The following is a 7482-nucleotide window of genomic DNA, read 5'->3' on the forward strand; positions in this document are numbered from 1 at the left end:
TATATGATACCAGTATTTTCACTCTAGCTGAGCCCGCAGTCACCCACAGTCACATGAGCACACAACAAGGCTGTAAAGGCGAACGAGTCGGCGTGATGACATTTAATAGTCTCATTCAGCCTCAGCTTTCAGCTCAGTTTTAAAGCTAGAGTGAAGATACTGGCATCATATGAAACCTAAGGAATCCATTGGTACCAACCATGTCATACTTGCTTGTCGTTAAGGAGGTTAAATAACACTACGAAGTTACACTAAATTTTGGTGAGGAAAAACTGTCATGGCCATGGCCATGTCATGGTCCCTTGACCTCTGACCGTAAGATATGTGAATGAAAATTGGTTCTATGGGTACCCACGAGTCTCCCCTTTACAGACATACCCAATTTATGATAATCACATGCAGTTTGGGTCAAGTCATAGTCAAGTCAGCACACTGACACACTGACAGCTGTTGTTGCCTGTTGGGCTGCAGTTTGCCATGCTATGACTTGAGCATATTTTGTATGCTAAATGCAGTACCTGTGAGGGTTTCTGGACAATATTTGTCATTGTTTTGTGTTGTTAATTGATTTCCAATAATAAATATAAACATACATTTGCATAAAAGCAGTATATTACTCCCATGTTGATAAGACATAAGACATAAAAGTATTAAACACTTGACAAATCTCCCTTTAAGGTACATTTTAAACAGATCAAAAAATGTGCGATTAATTTGTGATTAATCGCGATTAACTATAGACAATCATCTGATTAATCACGATTCAATATTTTAATTGATTGACAGCCTTAATAGTTTATCATTATTATTATTATTATTATTATTATTATTACTAATATATATTTATATATAATATTACTTGCTGCCAGTAGCAGCCATGATACATCCAGGGCGACAGCACAGTGAAAGCTACTGTTTTGGAGTAGTGAAGAAGAATTGATTTCCAGTTAAACAAGTTGATTTTTTTTCTGGGTTTATAAATTATGGTATGGGATCGGTGCATAGACTGGCGTACTCGCCGATACCTGATCCTGAATTTTGGCCAGTATCGGACGCATTTCCGAAACAGGTATTGGTATCTGAAAAACTGTAATACTGACTGGCAGGACCAAAACATACGACCCTTACATAGCATTTTTTAATTGTAATGATAGTGTTTTATCTATACAGGACGACCAGAACAGTAGTGAATTAGGGCTGGGCGATGTGGAGAAAATCAAATATCCCGATAATTTTTACCAAATACCTCGATATCGATATTGTAGAGTTCACTATTTTGCTTTACAAAATATTTAAACAATGAGACTTTTGATAAATAATCATCAGTAATGTGGATATAATGACTAAGTGGGTAAAGGCAAATAATAGAACAGCTAGAACAAGTTCAGAAAATTACATCACTTGCAGCCTTTAAAACCAGGAAAAGACAACACTTATGCCATATCACGATATTATGACATCCAAAATCTAAGACAATATCTAGTCTCATATCACAATATCAATACAATATTGTTATATATTGCCCAGCCCTAATAGGAAATACAAATTCATTATGTGTTTGAACTCTGGATAGTAAATATATAATAATACTTGTCTTTGTAAATCGCAAGAATCCCCCTTTAGGTCTGAATTCCTAAGCCTTCTTCTTTTCTGTTCCTCATCTCTATTCTTCTTGTAGTATTACGTCAAAATGAATGCCTGTTGCCATTGCCCTGCGGTAATCTAGTGGCCTTGTGTGTGTGTGAAGGAGAGAGAGTGACACTATGACAGTGTGTCTGGGGGATGGGTCGGATGATGCAGCCTCAGGTCTGGTTAATTCAGTGGTCTCTCCACTGGGCCTGGCTCGTGGCAATTCAGGGTTTTTTTCATGGCAGCAGCAGTGAAGCAGTTATTGCTTTCAGGAAAGCATCCAAAATTAAATTAGCCTCTTTTTTAAAAGGACATTTGTTGATAATGGCAACTGGCCTAATTCAACCCTTTATGTATTATTTGGCAATTTTCTTGTGGTCTCCCTCTTGGGTTCACTCTTGCACTTTCTCTCCGTCTCTCTCCTCTCTTCCTCTCTACATCTCTCCCTCTGTGTGTCTGGATGTGTTGTCTCTGGGCTATTATTAGAGTAGACAGGCTGGTGGGAGGAAGTCTCTGAAGTAGACGCTCTTGTCATCTTTTTATTTATGGATTATATTCTGCTTTCCATGTGCCTGTTTAATTCTCGGTGAACAGTTATCTGTCTTTTGTTTGTTTGTGTTCGGTGCGATATGAGATGAGGCGATATTTATGTGCCACATTTCTTATTATTTGTCTAAAGAAAAAAATCAAGGTGCTGGTATATATTAATACGTGTTAATCATAACAATATCTGTGCCACCTTTGAGTGTGTGTGTGAATGTTCACGTGGCTTTGAGGTTGGGTGAAGCAGGACTAACCTCCGTCGCAGAGACCATGTTTTACTGAAAACCTTTTTAAATATAAAGCCGCATGGTTATTAATCTTTCATTTTGTCCTGTCTGAGTTGGTATCTGGGGAGAGACCTTAAATACACAAAGCTCTCAGACATTCTCTTTGTTTTTTTCTCGCTCCTTTTTCCTGCCGAACAAAACACACAAGTGACAGACACAAAACGAATAGAAGAGATACACGTCTGCTTCTGTTAAGATGAGCTGCTTTTAGCTTCATGAGCTGAGTAAATGCTCAGACTTTTAATGAGCAATAAATAATATAAAATAACCTGAAATGTGCTTTCATGTAGTATTTGTTGCGTGTTTACTTGACGGATAAAGAGTAGATTGTTAGATAGACAACGCGGGCTTTGATTTGATAATGTTTGCTAGAGAAACTCACTGGTTTAGCCGTTGCACTCTATTCTCTCCCCCTCCATCTTCTCCATCCTTCCTCCTCTCCTCTTTCAATCTCTTGCTCTCACTCCCTGTAGTCCAGCTCTCTCCCCATCATGGCCCTCCCCTGTTTCAGTAACAGGAGACTTGAAATCAATAGCACATTAGTCTGGCCGGAAACTCTTGTGGAATTAAATATGAATGACTGAGATTGCAGCTCTACCTGCTGCTGAGAGAGATGCATGATGGCTCTTGGGGATATGGGTTTTAGTTTTTCGTTCCTCCCTCCAGTAAACAGCCAAAGCCATTTTGTGCTGCTCTTACAGCTCATCGGATCACCGGGCTACAGTAGCTTGTTTTGTCGGAGCTCAGTGTGCAGCACTTTGATAGGTATTGTCGGGGTTGTCATTTTGTCCTCTGAACGGTGACCGGTCCGATAGCATAATTTGATAGAGCAAATGGACGTCACAAAGCCGCGACAGCTCAGGAGGCAAGAAGAATCAACGGGCCACACCCATCCTCCAAACACAGCAGCAGCACCATTTAAATATGAAAGAGCTCTCTGGTTATTAGCAGATTGCATCTTACTTTTTTTTTTTCTCCAGTATTTCCTCCAAATACAATATGTGCTGCCTCTTTCATTACGCTTTCAGGTTCGCTGCTCTGCACATTCATACTGGAACTTTTTACATGCAAATTTCGTTACTTGGTGGTGTTCCACTTTCATTAACTGGTTCACTGTGTAAAGTGGAATAATTTCTTTTAACATGCTGTTTGGCTTAAAAGCATAATTTGCAAGGTGGTTGGAGAGTGCTGGCTGGTGGGAGGAAAGTAATACGAGACAAAAAGCCGCTGCGTATGCTTCTGGGAATTGGTATATGGCTTGGGCACCAGTAAGCTAATACACATAGATGATATAGAGGTAGATGTATTTGCGAGCTATATTTCATCCCATCAGAGATGAAACGGTTTGTGACAGATGGAGTGATATTGTTCCCCTGTACGGCCCGTGAGTGCGGCCCCTCCTGCTTTCCCTCCCTGACAGATGTAGGGGGAGGACCACAGTGCACTCCTCTTTCTTTCAATTGATTTGGGTGCTTGAACCCTCAGGGACTGGAGGATGATGGTGGGATGGGGGTGGTGGTGGTGGTAATGGTGATGGGGGTTTGGTCGTTTCCTGCAGCACACAACCTGTAAAAAGACTGAAGCGAGTGCTGTAAAGAAGTCATAAACATATTAGATGCATATATCTGCATATATTCCAGCATGGAGCTCAGTAATAGCAGTGGGCTGTGTGCACTGCACTGAGTGGAGCTGGAAGGGAATATTTCCATAAATCTTGGTTAGTGAGTGACAGCATCGCATGCACCCATGCATGTAATGTAGGCAGAAGAGAAAGTGTGGCTGTGCATACTGGTGGCTGAGCCTTCTGTGTTGCTGCCCAAGATACAATTGATTCTTTACAGTTTATCAGTTAATAAGGATAAACTGCAGCTATTTTTTCTTCTGTCTGAATAGCTCAATTTACTGTTTTGTGTCTGGAGGAGGGGTGGATGTAGATTTGTGTGTTTTGTAGCAATTAAGCAGATTTTAAGTGATTCAGCAATGATTACCTTTACCCCCCCCCCCAGCCTCCGAACCCTGACTGTAGGATCAACATTAGGAGTCATAACAGCTGTCTTGCAGCAGATGTGTCCTGTTGCTACACCTCGCTCTCTGTCCCTGGAGGGGAAAGGTCAAGACAGGGGTTGAGGTCGAAGCAGAGATTCTCCTGAAGAAGCTACATGTTGATGCTTTGAGAGAAACAAACAAATGAGCATCTGCCTGCCCCCTGTATCACCGCCACCACAGGACAGAGATTAGAATTAGCATTATTGATTACAATATTCAGTTTGGTGTAATTCCTCCATCCTGCTTTAGGAGCTGAAGAGTTGAAGAGCTCGAATGACCTGGAAATCATTTTTTTTTTACTTGTTAAAATGTATTTCACATTACGGGTGTAACAATATGTTTTTACAACGATACGATGTGTGTACGACGTGTCACTTTTGGTTCCGATACGATTCAAGGACGATATTTGGCTCATCTAGAACGATATGATAAGATTCAATGACTTGAAATCGATACAGTAACTTGTTTTTTGCCAAAATTTAAATCATTGTGACTGTGAAATAAATAGCTGGATTCTGGACAGTGCAGGTCAGGATTCCTCAAAGTTTTTCTTGTAAGGGAATCAGGGATAAATTGATTATGGATATAAACAAGTAAACACAATGCTTAATGGCAAATACATACACCTTTTATTTGAAAATAATAAAAAGTGCAACTTCAGGACCCGCTGCTTCAGTTCTCAAGATACAACGCAGTGCAATATTTACCCAAAAATAAAATGCAACCAACTTGTCTTCAGGTCGAATGAACAGTGATTTAACCACCTGCTTCTCTTCTCATGTTCAATATAAAAGGTAGAGCAATAATATTTAACAACAAATAAAGTGCAACCAGCATTTCTTCAGGTTGATATCATAGTGTTTGCAGAAAACCGTCGCTATTTATCTTTTTAAAGTTATTGCCTGTGTATTTTTTCATTGTTGGTAATTGTTTTTCCTTTTTATCCATAAGATAGATTGTGGGTTTGTCCTTCCTTTTTATGAGTTAATGTTGTTAAAGTTTTTACTGCTGGCGGAGTAATATCCTGGAAGCAGACCCCAGTAAAAAAAGTGGTTAATGATTTTAATAGGACTCCCTGGTGGGGTGGGATAGAGAGGGGACGTGCCCTGGCCACGGGCGCGTGGCGGCGGAGCAGGTGGATGACGGGCAGCTGAGTAGTGGGCTCCGGGGGGAGGGGGGCCTCCATTTTGGAGGACTCTTGGGGTTGAGAGAAACCCTGAAAAAAGGCAACCCCATCTGGAACTGAGGTGGGGGCTCTCGTGTGAAAGAGATCTAGTGGGTGGTGTCTGACACTCTCTCTTTTGTTCTTTGGTAACACAGCAGTGATGGTGGTGGTGGTGGGGGCTCTCGCTGCCGTGGGGGCTGGGCGCTCAAACAATAGTGCCGATCTAGGAATTGAAAGCCTTCGATGAACAGAAAAGCAAGGAAGCAGGCAGGGAAGGTGCAGACAGAAGGATAAAGCAGGCATGGCTCAGCCCACTTATATATAGTAGGTGGGTTTTCCAACTATACAAGGACACTGCAATGTCACACAAACATAACATATATCTATGAATTCATACTGAAATGTTCATGGTAAATATGTAGAAATATATTTCTTCAGGTATGCACATATGATTGCCTGGAGAAGAAGAATATTATATGTCATTGATAAACAAATCAATTATGGAAAGCACAATTAATTAGAATTTGCTGAACCCTGGAGCAGCAGAGGAAAAAAAAGACGAGTTTTGGCATTGTGATGGAAGCGTGCCTGTATAGGGGGAGAGATAGAGAGCTTCATTTATTTTCATTAGCAGCATCTATGGACCAGACTCATGCCTGCTGCGAGCTCTGATGCTGCTCTGACTGCTGCTCCATGCATAAACATATATCCCCAAGACGTCTGTCCTTGCTCGGCTACAGCCAAGCCTCTGTCACGCAAGGTTAATTTTACCTCCGTCTCCCCTCTTTCCATTTTTCACATCCCTCCTATACAATTCATGCCATTCATCAACCATCTCGCAGAGGACGGCCAGGCCGAGTACCTGCAGCAGCTCTCCAGGGTGCTGAATAGGACGACTGTGGGGTAGAAGGAGTGAGCTGTGGGGGGGAGGGCTGCTGCAGCGAGCTTTGCTATATTAATTCCTCATAGTAGGCACGGGGGTATGGAATGATTGCAGGCATGCAGGCAGGGAGGAGGGAGACGTAGACCTGCCATTACAATAAACTGACAAGTCCTCCATTAGTGGGGAAGACTCGCTGACAATGTCATTCCTCATTTGCTCAGACAGACAGAGAAAGGGCCTGTCAAATATGCAGTTTCTGACATATTTGTTTTACCTAAAGAATCCTTTTACGGCGACTTGTTTTAGAACCGTAAACATGTTTTTATACCAATTGTCTCTCTAATGTGACTTCCAGTCACTGTAAGGCAGTAGGCCAGTAAACAAAGCTGTAGCCATCTCCTCGTAGAGGTCAAATTTGAGGACTGAATCTTAAACAATCACTGATGAGGCAAGGCTTTCTTTCTTCTCCAATCATGGTGAACAGCCCCACCTGATGGTGTGGTCTCGGTACAACATGCTCTGTTGTCTCACAGAGACATGATGTGTAGTGCAAGCAGTCCTCTAGATGCTGCTATTGTGCATTTTGTTTTCTAATGAGATTAAAATTCAACAATAGGACCAGTCCTTGTGAGCTGGAGCTAATGGAAGAAACCATCAAGAAAAAATCCTGTCCACTCAAATAGGACATTTCATGCCAGATGGTTTTCTGAGTGAAGTCCTGTTGTCAAAGTAAAAAAAAAAAAAATCCCCTCTACAGTAGGACATTGTGAGAGTAATTAGGGCTGGAAACTTCTCTGTCCTGCTTCCTAAATTTTAAACAGAAATGAAACCAGTGAAACCTTAAACTGAGGTGGATATATGTGCCACTAGCAGGTTGCTGTAAACCGGTCAGGTGAGATTTCTGCAGGAACAGATGGTGGTTATATCCA

General features: G+C 41.5%; 1 long non-coding RNA gene across 2 annotated transcripts in view; it reads left to right on the forward strand.

The window, feature by feature from the left end:
• The window catches only part of LOC141780684 (uncharacterized), a 20155-nt gene extending 13014 nt beyond the window's left edge, over window positions 1–7141 (forward strand). Inside the window, exon 5 of one of the 2 annotated variants that reach the window (XR_012596710.1) lies at window positions 5826–7141. This is a non-coding gene — a long non-coding RNA (uncharacterized LOC141780684). Of the gene's footprint in view, window positions 1–4465; window positions 5334–5825 lie in introns of those variants that run through there. The other variant, XR_012596711.1, reaches the window with a different exon arrangement.
• The last annotated feature ends 341 nt before the right edge of the window (window positions 7142–7482 follow it).

This window comes from Sebastes fasciatus, chromosome 13 (assembly GCF_043250625.1).
Source record: "Sebastes fasciatus isolate fSebFas1 chromosome 13, fSebFas1.pri, whole genome shotgun sequence".
Lineage (NCBI taxonomy): Eukaryota > Metazoa > Chordata > Actinopteri > Perciformes > Sebastidae > Sebastes > Sebastes fasciatus.